Consider the following 18258-nt stretch of genomic DNA (forward strand, 5'->3'; position numbering starts at 1 on the left):
GCCTTCTGCCGGCCCGCTCACCTGTGGCTGTGCTCTCCGTCTGAACACCTCTCACCTTCTGCTCGCCGGCCTCGCTCATGTCAGCCGCTTCCCGCAATTCCTTAAATTCCGACAGCCGATTAATCTCAATTGGTCCCTCGATCGTGCAGTCGGAACTTAATGATTTGTGGGAAGCGGCTGACATGAGTGAGGCCAGCGAGCGGCAGGAGAGAGATTTACTGATGGAGAGCACTGCCAGAGGTGAGCGGGGACTGGCAGAAGGAGCTGCCCAGTCCCGGCTGCCACTCGCGGCCACCCGAGCTAATTCACTTCCCGGCCACAATGTGGTGGCTCCGTGCCCAGAGTGTCGCAAGTGGGTTACTGGCCCCGATCCCCTCCTTCACAGCACTCCTGCCCTTCCCGCAACTTTACCCCGGGCTAGACTCCACAAACACTGTGAAAGGAGCTCTCCCCCCACCCCGGGAAATACGGTATTTAAAAACATAAAGCACCAAGAAATGTACTTGCCACATTATTGGTACACAAACTCCATTCTTCACTCTTCGTTTCCTGAGGTACTCTTAAAATAATGACAATCTATATTTGAAAAATCCGCCAAGAAACTCGCGCTCCGCATGCGCAGTAGGCTACTGGACCTGCACAGTACTGCAAAGGCAGAATTTCAGCTGCCTTCAGCCCCGCTTGTCATTGACGGCTTGAAGCAGCGCTGACGGCACGTGAGCTGCACAGACCTTCGCGTGTTGCAAGTGCTGCGGATGAAAGGCACGATCTCTTAGATGGACATAATTCTGCCATGGCTTTACTATTTATATTTAATAATTGCCATTTCATCATTTTAGTCAGGGTAGGCAGTGCCTACCATGCCTAACCTGACGGCACGTGCCTGCCTTATACGATACCTAAACCACCGCGGGTTCGATCCTTCTACCTGCCTGGCCAAGCCCTTCAGCCTCGTGCAAGCAGAAACACTCCAAAAGGTCACGCAGTCCCAAGCAGAATGTAGAGAGGTTAAAGTATAGGTTGGATAGAGAACTAAAGTAACAAACAACAGGGAGATCAGGTTTCATGGAAACATAGAAAAATAGGTGCAGGAGTAAGTAGGCCATTCGGCCTTTCGAATTGCTGAACTTCTAAAATCAGTGCCCCGTTCCTGCTTTCTCCACACACCCCTTGAATCCTTTAGCCCAGAAAAGCACTATATCTAACTCGTGCCTTGAAAACATCCAGTGAATTGGCCTCACTCCCTTCCGTGGCAGGGAATTCCTCAAATTTGGAGATGTCACATTTAATTGCCTCGTCTAAATCATTAATATAAATTGTAAATAACTGGGGTCCCAGCACCGAGCCTTGCGGCACCCTACTAGTCACTGCCTGCCATTCTGAAAAGAACCCGTTAATTCCTACTCTTTGCTCCTGTCTGCCAACCAGTTCTCTATCCATGTCAATACCCTGCCCCCAATACCATGTTCTCTAATTTTGCACACTAATCTCTTGTGTTGGACCTTGTCAAAGGCTTTTTGAAAGTCCAGTTTCCACTTAGCGAATTGGCGGGAGGTATTCTGCAACTTCATTAGCCCATCTGTTTGGTCTCTCCGATGCAGAGGAAATGACATTGTGAGTGGGGTCAGTCTCAAAACAAAGAGCAGCAATATGTCAAGGTCATACCACGTACATAAGTATCTACTTATTTATACTATACTGACCTCCCACTCTGTCCCTGAACTCACCATTGGGATTTAAATAGCACTGCTGACCGTCAGAAAGTTGCACTGATGTAGGTGGGTAGTTTGTTCTTTATTTCAATCAATATTAAAGCTTTAATTATTTTACTTCAGTTAACTGTGTTTTAAGTGAACTTATTATTACTATTTATTTTAATTAGTTTGGATTAGTTTGGAAATACAGCGTGGAAACAGGCCCTTCGGCCTTCCGAGTCCACACCAACGAATAATCCCCCGTACATTAGTTATCCTACACACTGGGGACAATTTACAGAAGGCAATTAACCTACAAACCTGCACGCCTTTGAAATATGAGAGGAAACCTGAGCACTTAGATAAAACCCACACTGTCACATGGTAAAACGTGCAAATTCCGTACAGCCAGCTCCCGTAGTCTAGATCGAACCCAGGTCTCTGGTGCTGTAAGGCAGCAACTCTACCACTGCAACACTGTGCCACTCACTGTGCCACTCTGCTACCCACGTATTTACATTTGTGGAACAGTTTCTAAGTATCTTCAGAGATATCCATGAACAGTGAACGTACCTTCTAACTATGCGGGTTTTGTAGTTGACCCTGGGCATGGTCTTGTTTGGAGCTGTTGAGGCCCAGGCATGATTGCAGTCAACTCCTCCTTGAAGGGCAGCCACAGTCATGAGACCTTGATGTTGGGAATGGCATGCCCTCTAAAAGCTCATGAGGCCTTGGAGCTAGGGGTGCTGCAAGTCACAGGGCAGGTCAGTTGTGATCAATGTGTTGGGTATATATCAACCAGGAATCCATTTTCCAGACAGTAGTAAGCAACATTTCACAACCCATCTTCTGATATGCACTAGCACCAACATTGACAGTTGCTGATGTTATTGAAAAAAGACAAATAACAAAGGAGGAATATTTGGGTCTAGATGTCTAAGCAGCTCTTCCTTTCCCTCTCACTCTTTTAAGTTACACTTCTGCTTTTCAAGTCATTCCCAGGATCCCTCCAGCTGGTGACTGAGCCTGCAAGCTTAATGCACAGCAGATTTTTGACACAAGGGAAAGGGTTTCCCAAAGACAAAAGCAAAAAGGTTAGAATTTGTATCTTCCAGAGTTTGGGGTGATCTCAGCTTGAGTGTGCACTGTGTGTGACACATGCTGCTAGAATGATGTGCTGGAAGTGTGAAAGGCCGAAGCCTACGGGTGCTATCAAACATCACAGCTGAGTAGCTATCCTGAGGTAGTCAGCAGCATTGAGCCATAAATAGTGTTTTTATTGGAGGTTAGTCTTCAGTCCCCAAGTAAACCTTGCCATCTTTAATCCCGCTGACAAGGGAGGTGCCGTGGTAGTCTGGCGCGCCGATCTCTACAAAGCTGAGGCCACGCGCCAACTATCGGACACCTCCTCCTACTTACCCCTGGACCATGACCCCACTGACGAGCACCAGGCCACCATCTCCAGCACCATCACCAACTTCATCCACTCCAATGCCCTACCCGACCGAGCCTCCAACCTCATCGTTCCCCAGCCCCGCACAGCCCGATTTTACCTTCTCCCTAAAATCCACAAACCAGATTGTCCCGGAAGACCCATTGTCTCCGCCTGTTCGTGCCCCACCGAACTCATTTCCAAATACCTTGACTCCATCCTATCACCCTTGGTTAAATCCCTCCCTACCTATGTCCAAGACACCTCAGACACTCTCCGTCGTCTCCGCGCATTCAATTCTCTAGGCCCTCACCCCCTCATCTTCACCATGGACGTCCAATCACTATACACCTCCATCCCCCACCACGATGGTCTCACAGCCCTCCGGTTCTTCCTCGACCAGAGAAGCAACCCATACCCAGCCACTGACACTCTCCTCCGCCTAGCGGAGCTGGTCCTTACCCTCAATAACTTCGAGTTCGACTCCTCCCACTTCCTCCAAATACAAGGCGTAGCTATGGGCACACGCATGGGCCCCAGCTATGCCTGCCTATTTGTAGGTTACGTCGAACAATCCTTGTTCGATACATACCAGGGCCCCATCCCCAACCTCTACCTCCGCTACATCGACGACTGCTTTGGTGCCACCTCCTGCACCCGCACACAACTGACTGACTTCATCCACTTCACCACTAATTTCCACCCGGCACTGAAATACACCTGGACCATCTCCGACACTTCCCTACCATTCCTTGACCTCACTATCTCCATTGCAGGTGATAGACTTCTAACCGACATACACTATAAACCCACTGACTCCCATGGCTATCTGGACTACACTTCTTCCCACCCTGCTTCCTGTAAGGACTCCATCCCCTACTCCCAATTCCTCCGTCTACGCCGTATCTGCTCCACGGATGAGGCGTTCCACACCAGGACATCTGAAATGTCCTCACTATTCAGGGAACGGGGGTTCCCCTCCTCCACCATAAATGAGGCTCGCACCAGGGTCTCTTCCATACCCCGCAACACTGCTCTCTCTCCCCATCCCCGCACTCGCAACAAGGGCCGAGTCCCCCTAGTCCTCACCTTTCACCCCACCAGCCATCACATACAAAAAATAATCCTCCGTCAGTTTCGCCACCTCCAACGTGACCCCACTACTGGCCACATCTTCCCATCTCCCCCCATATCTGCCTTCCGCAAAGACCGCTCCCTCCATAACTCCCTTGTCAATTCTTCCCTTCCCTCTCGGTCCACCCCCTCCCCGGGCACTTTCCCTTGCGGCCGCAGCAGATGCAACACTTGTCCCTTTACCTCCCCCCTCAACTACTTTCAGGGACCCAAGCAATCGTTCCAGGTGCGACAGAGGTTTACCTGCATCTCTTCCAACCTCATCTATTGCGTCCGCTGCTCTAGATGTCAGCAGATCTATATCGGTGAGACCAAGCGGAGGTTGGGCGATCGTTTCGCCGAACACCTCCGCTCGGTCCGCAATAACCTAGCTGACCTCCCGGTGGCTCAGCACTTCAACTCCCCCTCCCACTCCGCCTCTGACCTCTCTGTCCTGGGTCTCCTCCATGGCCACAGCGAGCAGCACCGGAAATTGGAGGAACAGCACCTCATATTCCGTTTGGGGAGTCTGCACCCCGGGGGCATGAACATCGACTTTTCCCAATTCTGTTAGCCCTTGCTGTCTCCTCCCCTTCCTCAGCTCCCCTGCTGTCTCCTCCCACCCTCCAGCCTTCCGGCTACTCCTCCTTTTCCCTTTCTTGTCCCCACCCACCCCCACCCCTGATCAGTCTGAAGAAGGGTTTCGGCCCGAAACGTTGCCTATTTCCTTCGCTCCATAGATGCTGCTGCACCCGCTGAGTTTCTCCAGCTTTTCTGTGTAACCTTGCCATCTTTAAGGTATATCCAGGAGCAGTTTGATCAATGCTTTAGGATGAAAGGAAGCAAAACTCCACTTTAGGATTGTTATCAACTTCTTTCTCCTGTCACTTGAACAGAAGTTCAACAGACAACTTACGCCTTTAAGAGCAGCCGTCTTGCTGCATTTGTAAACGCCCAAAACAAATGTTTCCTGCGGAAACAGGCTTTCCAACATGGAGGGGGAACTGTTGTAAAATATTTGGTCAGCTGCATTATCTGTTATAGGAAAACAAGCCCTGACCTTGGACTAATTGCATTCTATTTTTATTTATTATAGGAAAATCAGGGTCTGTGCTTTCAGCTCGATGGAGCGATGCTTCCATTTGACAAAAGTTATAGATGATTGGATAATTCCCCCATCAATTCTTTCTGGAGCCCGTGCTGCCCAGATGTCTGTAAGTAAATATATCTATGGTTATCCTGCATTCAATGCATTTTGATGGAAAATTCATCAGCTCTTTACTTTGTAACTCTGTTCCATTGCATTTTATTGCAGATATTTCTGTGCTTTTTACAGGGCACAGTTTCTGCAGTTTCTGTCATGAGTTGTAATCACCTCATCAAGAGCAATGCAGCATGGAAACAGGCCCTTCAGCCCAACTTGTCCATGCTGACTAACCTACCCCATCTGCACTTGTCCCACCCGCCTGCATTTGGCCCAAATCCTTTCAAATCTATCCTTTCTTCCCTCTCAACCAATCCTATCCTCTGCCTCATTTTAAACAGATTATGTGAAGAGATGAAGAATGCAGGAATGCAGTTTTACCATGGTCCTGCCAGACATCCCACCTACGGGCTGATACAACGTTATTGATGTTCACCCTGAAGACTTCTACGATTCATTTCAGTATCAGAAACTGCACTGACACCTTCCTTGGTTTGAGTTGTTTAATAGTTTGCAGTGGTGATTATGACCCATCCTGACATACTCCTTTCCAATGTTGGGTATTACTAGTCATTTCTATTAGTAATAAGTATTTTGACATTGTACATTACTGCTTCCTGTCATAATAAACCCTACTCTCACCCATAACCAATTGACCATTTTTATAATTGGACTATTTAAATACTGATAACATACTCACATAGGATTTTTTTTGTAGGCTATTCTTATTTTATTTAAAGAGGCTTACGATTATATTAAAAATGTGCATATAAAAGAACTTTGCATGAATGTAATAAGCTTCCAGGTGTAAAGCTCAGTGTTTATTTCCATGACTCTCTCTTGCTCTCCTCTACATCTGTTCCACCTGATTTATGTTTTTTTTCTGGCTGGCTGTTTTTTTAAATTTGAATTTTGTTGCTGTCATCCTCCTCCTTTAATTTGTTCTAAATGGGATCTGTAAGATTTGTTATCTCCATTTTTTTTAAATTGCGTTCGTGTGAAGAAGGAAGGCTGCCAACCCAGGGGCATTGTGATGAGTTAGGTAGAGTCAATCCGCCAACATACACCGTGGATGGCACTGGCTAGTTTGGAGCCAAAATGCTAAGGCAGTTCTTTTTTTTAAACGCAAGGAAATAACCCAACAGATCCCATTCAGAACAAATTAAAAGAGGAGATCTCCCTCCTCCTGTTTGTTATGAAAGTAGATGTAAAATTCTATCACTCCATTTCTGCCAGCATTTCTGACAATTATTGATTTATTAACACTGGTGTCTTTGATAGTAGAAAAGACAAGAGGAGAAAGCAGGAGAACTGAAACAAGTGCCTTGAAATTTTCAATTCCAGATATTGGTGCATGAAGCTGACCAAATTTTACATAAAATAATTTTATTCACTCTGTTTTAATAAAGCTACTTGCAATAATAGCTTATACCATTCATAACCATTGTAGACAAAAGGAATTCAATGGAAGTATTTTCATCTTCAGTATACAGACATTTAAACTGCTGGAGCCCAATTAACAAACGGCACTCAGAATCCCACTGTGTATTGTCTGGATGCCAACTGTAAGTTAAAAGGATACTTTTCTCAGCAGGACGAAAATAAGAAAGGTGCTCCTTTGAATCCACAGGAGGAAGTAAGCCCTTTGTAGGTAAAACCATCTGCCATTTCTCCTAGATGTATTCTACTTTACAGCAAGAATAATAGCAAAAAACTGAAAAGGCTTGCTTCAGCCCAATCAGTGTCTTTGAGACAATCGACTCCAACCACAACTGACCTGTTGGGAGCCTTCACCACCATCTGTGCCTTGCTCCATTCAGTTCTCCACACCTTCACTGGCGTGCTAACCAAATAGGTTTCCACCCACCATAAACAAGTGAGGTTTAGTTTAGTTTAGAGATACAGTATAGAGATACGCCTTTTGGCCCATCGAGCCCACACCGATCAGCGATCCCCGCACAACACTATCCTACACACACTTGGGACAATTTACACTTATACCAAGGATACAAACCCAAGCCAATTACAAACCTGTACGTCTTTGGATTGTGGGAGGAAACTGAAGATCTCGGAGAAAGCCCACCTGGTCACGTGGAGAACGTACAAACTCTGTACAGACAGAACCCGTAGTCAGGATCGAACCCGGGTCTCTGGCGCTGCGAGCACTGTAAGGCAGCAACTCTACCTTACAGCAAGAATAATAGCAAAAAACTGAAAAGACACAACGCTGGTTCAGGAGGATAGCTGAATTTCTAGAACAGCCGAATCCATACTTCATGACAGCAACATGTCAGGCATTCCCTGTAATTGAGATCTGTGCATCAAAATGCTGATACTAAAAGCCTCTAAAGGGATTTCAGTGCGTGATAAGTGTTTGTGAGAAATTCCATCTCCCATTAACTCATATGGTAATATCATTGAGTGTTATTTCATTCTATCAGTCCCGCAGGGAGAGTTTCATAAATTCTTGGATTCAGTACAGAACCTTTGCAACAGAAAGAATATGCGGAAAATTAAACACAGTTGCCAGCAAACCTGGGAGACTTATTGTCCATTAGAAAAGACCCTACAAAAAGCACATACTGTAACTACCTTAATTTTACCCTCACTGAAAACAATAGCCTGAGTATTGCTACTGGCATTACTGTACACACAGGTATTGTGTGTGCTTTAGGATGAATCATTTTGATTGCTGTGGACAGGGGCATCCAAGAGGGAACTCATAGTGAATGTAATCTGTCAGCTCCACTGATTCTTCATTAAACCTCTGGCAGTTCCTGCCTCGTGTGCAACTTCATTTCACCTCTTGAAATTCCCCTGCTCTCTAACAGGCTGCCACTCAGTGGGTGAGAGTTTGTACCAGTATGCAATCAGCCTTTGCCAGTCCCCTGTTCTGGGAACCTAGGGACGACACAGGGGCACAGCTGGTAGAGCTGCTGCCTCAAATTGCCAGAGACTCGAGTGTGATCTTGATCTCAGGTACTGTCTGTGTGGTGTTTGACCGATCCCGCTGGAGGTTTTCTCTGATTGAGCTGGTTTTCGACCACATCCCAAAGATATCCAAGATTGTAGATTTATTGGCCTCTGTAAATTGCCCCTTGTGTGTAGGGAATGGCTGTGAAAGTGTGATAACATAGAACTAGTGTTTAGTTTAAGTATACAGCACGGAAACAGGCCCTTCGGCCCAGGGAGTCCGCACCAGCCAGCGAACCTCGCACATTAATATTATCCCACACACACTCGGGACGATTTATCTATTTTACAATTTTACCAAATCAATTAACCTACAAACCTGTACGTCTTTCAGAGTGTGGGAGGAAACTGGAGCTCCCTGGGATAACCCACACTCGGCACGGGGAGAACGTACAAACTACGTACAGACAGCATACGTAGTCAGGATTGAACCTGGGTATCTGGTGCTATAAGGCAGTAACTCTACCACTGCGCCATCATGCTGCCCTATTTTAGTTTAGCTTAGTTTAGTGTCACGTGTACTGAGGTACGGTGAAAAGCTTTTTGTTGCGTGCTATCCAGTCAGTGGAAAGACTAACATGATTACTTACAATCAAGCCATCGACAGTGTACAGCTACAGGAGAAAGGGAATTATGTATAGTGCATGGTCCAGTCAAGTCTTAGCAGGTGATCGATAATCGGCGTAGACACGATGTACCAGACGGCTTGTTTCTGTCATGTACCTTTCAATCAATCAATTGATACAGCTGGGATATCCCAGTTTTCCAGCTTCACACAAATGTGTTGACATACAACAGGAAGGATGGGGAAGGAAGGCTGTGAGAAAGAGTGTAGGAAAGGTCGGGCAATGTTGTTTGAAAAATGAGAAAGTGAATGCAAAAGGGGATGGAAAAGGAAAAGTTTAGACATTAAGTCGAAGGCTGAAAGTGGATCTGGTGAAAGGGTAGAGGCGTAGAGTCATACATTCTTAACATATGAATCACCTTCACAATCTGACAATCTGTGCGATAGGTTGACCTTTTCATTGCAAAGGCTTTGCATTTTTTAACATCCCATATTTTATGTTTGTGTCGTGTCTTTGAAAAAGTTGACTATTTTCCCACACAGGACTCACTTCATCAGGATCCTGTTTTATTTACAATCTCACACTTATTGTGGGGAGACATTGTGTTTTCATTTAACATGGAATGCCATGATTATGTGTGAGCGCATTACAGTGCAAGTCTTTCTTCTCAGGTTCAGCAACATGTCAGTCACTTTTATGGTGGGAGGAACGTTCTTTGATACAATTTACCTCAACCTCACCTATATTTACTGTAGGTGTGTACTCAGTAGCTGTGACCGGAGCACCCACATCTCCAATCTCTCAAGGATGAGCCAAGTTAATAATCATGAAGGAAATGTTTCATTTACTTTATGAAATTGATTTATATCTCAATAAGCTGTAGCATAACATTCACAATTATATATTTTTTAGTTAAATTGGTCTTATAATACAATAATGATAAAGAACATGCCACAATTCCCCCATAATACTTCAATATGAGAGACTATTTTGCCTCTGAAAGTTCCTCATAATTTTCTCTACAGCGTACAATCCTTGAAATGGTCCATTTTTAAAAACATCTCTTTCATCACCTTTGTTTTCCAGACACAGATGAAAGTGATGTTAATTATACTTTGATCAGTAGATGTCTTTGCTTACTTAGAATTACTACTTGATTCCTAGGAGTGAGGGGTAGCACACTGACAAAAATCTGAACCTTGATAACATTTATCTCTCAATAGCAATTAGTTGCTCTGAGGTCTATAGTGCTGAGTCTGCTCTGCAGCTTTATTGGGCTATTAATGTGGATATAATTGTTTACTTAACTCGAACTTAACATTAACTTGCACCATTGCACAATATCCTCAATTGGGACATACGTGGAATGTTGATTTATAGCTTGCAGGGCAACCTACTGTACAATATTAGTTATTTTTAATGCATTCAGGATCATGGGAATTAAATTCTACACATTATTTGTAGCAGTTAGCTGAAGAGAAGGTGGAAGAAAGGAAGTTACAGGATAGCACAGTAATTGAATAATCAGATCCCTGTTATTTAAAGGCAATCCTTAATGCTGCCCTTATTTGAAGGACAAATGACGTTTGAGGACCATTTGTTAACGTGGCATTGTTTCATACTATTTTTGCACCAAGCCACAGATTGTGGTAGAAAACACATGCAAACACCCTGAGCTACCATTACTGGTGCAATGCAATGGGAACTTCAAATGATTTATGAGGAGCTTGATATTACAAGGGGACCTGAAAAGGAAAAAAAATCGAAAGTCAAAGGCCATAGTTAAACAAAAGGCTGAAAGTGTCTTATGAAAGAACTATCAAAGCATAAAAGTATAGTCAAATAATATAATACTCGGGAGGTCAGGGATCATCAGCAGAGAGCGATTTTTTCACCTTGATTTTATCTCTATCTCACAGATAGGAAGTTGAAACAGAAAATAAATACACATGTTTAGTGGGTGCCTTTCAGCCTGAAGTATGGTAATTACTCATCGGTTTTGAAATCTCATCCACTTCACTGGATGGAATTTTTTGCGTAAAAACAAAGAACTGCAGATGCCAGTTAATACATAATAGGGCGCAAAGTGCTGGAGTAACTCAGCAGGTCAGATAGCATCTCTGGAGAACATGATAGGTGACATTCAACCCGAAACATCACCAATCCATGTTCTCCAGAGATGATGCCTGACCTGCTGAGTTACTCCAGCACTTTGTGTCCATTTGTGAATTTTGAGTGTGTTGAGTGCTGGTGATGGTAGATGGTAAATTACTTTTCAAGTGCCTGCTATGACATTTATTTGGTTTCCTACATGACATCTTCTTAAATACCTGAAAATCCATAAACATCAATATGAAATTGCAAAAACTGATGTTTTCAGGCATTTTTCTAAAGGTGCCGAGGACAACTTGATTTAAATGCATATATTTCACGATGAGCATTATTTTTTATCTTGTTTTCCAACTTTTAGCTCAGCTGTAACCGTTTTAAAGCTTGCCAATTCATTTGTGTTGCTTTGTTTTGATCAGTGAATAACCTCAATATTTCTGACACAGCTCCCATGCCCGAGATTCTTTGAAATGTACTGATCAGACTATATTTCCATTCCTGACTTTGAGTCCTGTGACATTGTCATTATTTTTTTTTTTCAGAGCTCCAGCAGATATTTCAATACATAGTGTCTAAATCTTCTCCATTTGCACCCCCTCTGTGAACCCATTTTGTCTTGCTTTTGTGCTTTCACGAGTACTATTCAGTCAAACATTACATGTCACAAACATTATAGTGCAACCCATCGGCTGATGCAAGTTTCCTTCATCAAACTCCTCCGTTTTCTCTATTCTCCGTCAGATTAATTCTTCATTCTGACCTTTACATTCTCAGCCTCCTACATTGTTCTTCTGAAGTTCATTTTAAAGTTGATGTGGACCTTAATTTATGCCTACAATATTCTGTTGTGCTGCATCAAGCAAGAATTTCATTGTCCTATCTGGGATACATGACAATAAACTCTCTTGACTTGACAATTCTTTTTACCACAGTGTTGCAGGCACAAGACAACAGTTTTAGTTTTGGTTTAGTTTAGTTTAGAGATACAGCACAGAAACACACACTTTTGGCCCACCGAGTCCACACCAACCAGTGATCTCCGCATATTAACAAAAGCCAACACACACAAGGGACAATTTACACTTATACCAAGTATCCAAACCCAAGTCAATTAGCCTGTATGTCTTTGGATTTTGGGTAGAAACAGAAGAGGAAATCGAAGATTTTGGAGAAAACCCACAGCATCATGAGGAGAATGTACAAACTCCGTACACAACACCTGCAGTCAGGATCGAACCCGCGTCTCGGGTGTTGCAAGTGTTGTGAGGCAGCAACTCTACCGCTGCGCCACCGTGCCGCCCTATGAATGATGTTTCTTCTACCCTTAATTAGTTCTCCCTATGAACCAATCTTTCACTTCTTTGTCCTGGAGCTCTTTCACCTTGCATCTTATATTTTATATTTTCTGATATTTCCCGATGAGAGAGAAGGAAGCCATTCAACCCATTTCTTTGAGCTATCTCCCCACTCTCCACTTATTTCCTATAACGTACTCTCTCTCTCTCACATGCCAAGCAACATACTTGAGATACTTACAGTGGATTTACAATCCACTCCAACCAGCACAATGTTGGGAGGTGGGAGGGGACACATGGGGAACCCACAGAGACACAGGGAACTTGAAACCTCTACAAAGTCTGCCCATTAGGTCAGTTCAAAACCAGGCTACAGGTGACAGCAGCAGCACTAACCACTGCACCATCATGCCACACTTCCACCTTTGTCATGTGATCTCTCCTGCATTCCATCCCATCCCACACCCTTTAGTCCCTCCTGCCCTTCATCCTGTCTTTGCACGTTTGAAACACTAAATCTGTTTCTCCCTCCACAAGTGCCACATGACCTTTAGGGTAATCTCCAGAACTTCCTGAGTTTATTTCAGTTTCCAAATATTGCTGTACTTTGCATTCTCTATGCTCTTGCTTCTAATGACACTCAATATAGAATAGAAGAATAGAAGAATGCCTTTTATTGTCAAGCTTGGTTTGAACAAAATCGCATTTCTACAGTCTTAACATTACAAAAAAAAAAACAAGACCCACACTTAACACAATTTACACAAACATCCATCACAGTGAATCTCCAACACCTCCTCACTGTGATGGAAAGCAAAAGTCTTATCTCTTCCCTTTGTTCTTCTCCTGCAGTCCAGCAGTCCAACTGCAACTGGGACTCCCGATGTTAAAGCCCCCGGCCGGCGATGGTAAGTCTCGCGGCCGTTCAGCCGTGCCGGGCGATGTTAGGCCCCGCTCCTAGTCATTTAAACCCCGTGATTCCACCAAGAGAAGTTGCCATTGCGGGAGCTCCGAAAAGCGGTCTCCCACCAGGGACCTGCGAGCTCCCGATGTTCCTGCCCACCGGGCCTGCGACCATAGCCTCCAAAACTCCGGAGTCGAGTCGCAGCCGCGCGCCACAACAGCTCTTCCCGCTCTGAAATCGGCTAGCTCCAAGATGGCGAGTCCACAGGCTCTGCGACTGGAGCCTTCAGGTTAGTTACAGCCGGAGGCCACCACCAGCTCAACCGTGTTAGGCCCAACAACATTGGAGACCCGACAGGGAAAAGATTGGGTCCCCCGTACAGGGAAGAGATTAAACAGTTTCCCCCACACCACCCCCCACATATACACAACTAAAAAATAATATAAACTAGAATCAACACATACATTTAAAAGACAGACGGACTGTAGTCGAGCCGCTGCCGTTAGGCGTCGCCACACCACATGGAGAAAAAGGGAGTGGCCTAACCTGGTTCAAAACCAATACAGGATTTTTCTAATCGCTTTTTTACAGGTATATAGATTGGAAAGGTTTAGAGAGATATGGGCCAAATGCGGGCAGATGGGGGTTGCGTAAATGGGGCAGAGACAAGTTGGGCCAAAGGGTATATTTCTATGCTGCACGACTCTATTGCATCCTTGTCCCATGGCAGACAGATCCACATCTTTATTTTTCATTTCTAAAAATATGTTATTCCTAACATATACAGAAATATAAACAGTGCAAAACAAAGTGGTGGAGGAACTCATTGGGCGAGGCAGCATCTGGGGAGGGAATGGGCAGGCAATGTACCGGGAGGCATCCTTCTTCAAACTGTTGGAGTCTAGGGTAGAACGCTGGGAAAGAGAGGTGGGGCAGGACAAAGCCTGGCAAGCGATAGGTGGATACAGATGTGATTGGCAATTGGTAGTGTAAGGAACAAAGAATAGAGGTGAAAAGGAAGCAAAAGGGGTGTCCTTATCTAAGGAGAGGAGAGAAGGCGTGAAATATAAAGCCAAAGGATGGAATATTGGTGAAAGAGGAGCTCTATTAGAGATGAACCTTGACAAAGACCACTGTATCCTTTTCCAAACTTTCTTGCTGAACACACTACCTACAAGAGGGTAAATAACTTTCTGTATCTTTACTCATTGTTCACGGTTCCCACTGTTCACACACTGTTCACTGTTCACAGTGAACAGTATTCACTGTTCCAAGCCTTTCAATTCTTTTGCCATTGTTAACATTATTATTATTTTATGCTTCAAAATTCCAGCAGTAAATGCCTTGAGAAGTTGCGATGTAGGGCCCATCAGTGTCTAGTGGCAGCAGAACCATGACTGCATTCAGTGCATCCCCCTTCATGTACTCTCCCCACACAACAGCCAATACCAGTCAGCAGCCAAAGAATGTTGGCTTTTCCTTGCAATGGGAGACCAACCAGTTTTGCAAAGTGCTGGAGTAACTCAGTGGGTCAGGCAGCATCGCTGGAGAAAAAGGATGGTTGACACTTTGGATCAGGACCCTTCTTCAGACGTTTTCCAGAGGATTCAGACTCGAAATATCACCCATCCTTATTCTCCAGAGATGCTGCCAATTGAGTTACTCCAGCACTGTGCCTACCTTCAGTATAAACCAGCATCTGCAGTTCCTTTCTTCACCAACCAGTTTCAGGCAGATCAATGTGCACCTTTCACCGAGGTAATGATCATCCAACAGAGACCCATGTTTGTCTCATGACATGTCCCTGGGAACAAACCATATGGCCCCGAATACTGTGCTCCACAACAGGTCGTGATCAATCTTGACAGAGACTACTGTATCCTTTACCAGACCTTCTTGGCAAACACAAGAGGGAAGGTAACGGTCTCATCCACATTGTCTGCAGTAACCAAATTTTGTTTGAACCCCAATGAGGTTCAAATGACACAAATAAATTGTATTGTATTGTATTGTATTGTATTGTATCCACCTCGAGAGCAGCATCCGGTGGGATTGGGATTCTGCCTGGGGATGAAGGATCGATAGAGAGGGCCAGGCAAGGACATGGTGTTTGTTTGAGACTTCAGACGATGAGATATTCTGCCAAATGACTTTGACAGTATACCTGGGAAACAATCCCATAGGATCCACCATCTCCCCTTCCCACACAGCCCTGAGCACATTTGTACAGAAAGCAGTCTCAAAAGTGTTTTCCCAAGTTTCCTACAGGTACTGATGCTGCCTCACAACCAAAACAAATGGAATATTCTGCAATAGGAAAGCCAGGCCTATCCTTCACAACACTGGCATCCAGTGAGACTTGTTTTTGTTTGACCACAGTCTCTACGTACAGCTTGATGCAATCACTCACAAAGCTACGTGTAAGGTAAGGTAAGAGCTATGTGTAGAAAGAAACTGCAGATGCTGGTTTAAACTGAAGAGACACATAAAATGCTGGAGTAACTCAGCGGTTCAGTCAGCATCTCTGGAGAAAAGGAACAGGTGATGTTTCAAGTCAGACTGAGATGAGGGCTATATCAGGTATTATTTTATCTGTGCCGCAGGACACTACACTTCAAGAAGGTCTGAGCACATCCAGTCCCACAGAGTTGAGTGCATCTCAGTTTAGTTTTGTTTAATTTCGAGATGCAGCGCCCACCAGCACTTTGGCCCACCAACCCTGGGTCAAGCAGCGATCCCCACACAATTACACTGTCCTACACCTACCGGGCACAATTTAGAATTATACCAAACCAATTAAAGTACAAACCTGTATGTCTTTGGGGTGTGGGAGGAAACTGGGGCACGCGGAGAAAAGGTCACAGGGAGAACATAAAATCTCCGTACAGACAAGTAGTCAGGATCAAACCAGAGTCTCTGTAGCTGTGAGGCAGCAACTTTACAGCTGCGTCGCTGTGCCACCCAGTTGGTAAACCTTTGCTTCAGCAGGTTTTAATCATCTCAATGGAATGGATAGAACTTGTAAGCTCCTCCAGAGTCAGTAGCTGGTCTTCTCACCACCCTCCTTTTCTGCTTAAATCGAAGACAGTTTTGTACGAGACAAAACAAGCTGCCAATGCAAGTAGACGAGAAAAAAGACACAAAGTGCTGGATTAACTCAACATGTAAATTCCTAATGTAACTTTTAAATAGTTCTCGAGTTCCCGATCAAAATGACATTATAACCAATTCAGCCTGCATAATACAAATAGCATTCCCATATTCATCACTTGTGTTTCATTTTATAGAGACACACGTCACAGCAGAGTTACCTATAGTTTGTTTATTTCAGTTTCAGGACAATAGACAATAGGTACAAGAGTTGGCCATTTGACCCTTCGAGCCAGCACCACCATTCACTGTGATCATGGCTGCTCATCCACAATCAGTACCCCGTTCCTGCCCTCCCCATATCCCTTGACCTCGCTATCTTTAAGAGCTCTATCTAACTTTCCCTTGAAAGCATCAGAGAATCCGTCTCCACTGCCTTCTGAGGTGGAAAATTCAACAGATTCACAACTCTCCGGGTGAAAAAGATTTTCTTCATCTCTGTTCTAAATGGCCTATTCTTTATTCTTAAACTGGGGCCCCTGGTTCTGCACTTTCCCAACATAAGGAACATGTTTCCTGCCTCTCATGTGTCCAATCCTTTAATAATCTTATGTTTCAATAAGATCCCCTCATCCTTCTAAATTCCAGTCTATACAAGCCCAGTCACTCCATTCTTTCAACATACTGTATGACAGTCTCTGCCATCCTGGGAATTAACCTCGTGAACTTATGCTGCACTCCCTCAATAGCAAGAATGCAACAAGGTAAGACACATTGCAACAGTCAGTTACTCTGTGCCACCAAGTCCAACAGTTGCATAAACTCTTGCACTGGCGCTGGACTGCGGCTCTGGCCCTGATCTCCCTCAGGTGTGTGAGGAAAGAGTTAATAGACATGGTTGATTTAGACTAGGGATAGAAAAATATAACTTAGGAAGAAATAAGATGTCAGCAGAAGCCAGACTGCTAGTAGAATAGAAAATAACGATATAAAGAACAGAGGAAAATTCTAGATAAAAAATAGCAATAGAAATACTTCCGTAGAAGTTTGGGTGGACGTTCCACGATGTTCTCGTGGGAATCTGGGTTTTATGTTATGATTGGAAGAAGCTTAATGAGTGTGAAAATAGTGAAAAGAAATGTATAAAGATAGAAGACATCCCGATCCTCGGTGTGCCTCTAGGGGACATCAGAGGAGAGGCACCTATTCTGCAGAATATGAACTTAATAAAAACACTTCTTTGCCTGAATTTGTCTCAAAAGCGTTTGTGATTTTGAATCTCACAGGTGTGAGTTGCATTGTTTTTTAGTTTTTAGTGATACCGCGTGGAATCAGGCCCTTCGGTCCACCTAGTCCTAGCCGACCAGCAATCCCCGTACATCATACTATCCCACACAAAATGCACAATTTACATTTTTTACCAAAGCCAAATTAGCCTACAAACCTGTACGTCTTTGGAGTGTGGGAAGAAACCGGAGCACCCGGGGAAAACCCACGTGGTCACAGAGAGAGAACGTGCAATCGCCGTACACCAGCACCCGTAGTCAGGATCGAAACTGGGTCTTTGGCATTGTAAGGCAACAACTCTACCCCTATGCCACCGTGCCCCCACTGAGTGTTGAGGCTGGCAGCACAGAAGAAACTATGTTATACATTACACTGTGAACACAGAACAAAAATTAAGGCTGTAGAAGAGCACCTTTTCTTTTGTCTACGCGCATTATAGTGTTGCAGGAATGAAGACTGAGATCAACAATTCTGATTAATGATTCTGATCCTTCCATTTTACTTCCACCAAATGCGCTGTTTTAAAAATTAATTATCCCATTCATACATTATTGTCTTGTACTCTGTGACAAAGTGAATGGTTTTAAGTGA

The 18258-nt window shown here is 44.4% G+C and overlaps 1 long non-coding RNA gene across 1 annotated transcript; it reads left to right on the forward strand.

The window, feature by feature from the left end:
* Positions 1-229: 229 nt before the first annotated feature.
* On the forward strand, positions 230-6228 carry LOC129699316 (uncharacterized). The gene is made up of 3 exons (XR_008723828.1): positions 230-1778; positions 5336-5453; positions 5785-6228. It is a non-coding gene; the product is annotated as an uncharacterized LOC129699316 (long non-coding RNA).
* The last annotated feature ends 12030 nt before the right edge of the window (positions 6229-18258 follow it).

The sequence above is a fragment of the Leucoraja erinacea genome, chromosome 1 (genome assembly GCF_028641065.1).
Source record: "Leucoraja erinacea ecotype New England chromosome 1, Leri_hhj_1, whole genome shotgun sequence".
NCBI classification, from domain to species: Eukaryota; Metazoa; Chordata; class Chondrichthyes; order Rajiformes; family Rajidae; genus Leucoraja; species Leucoraja erinaceus.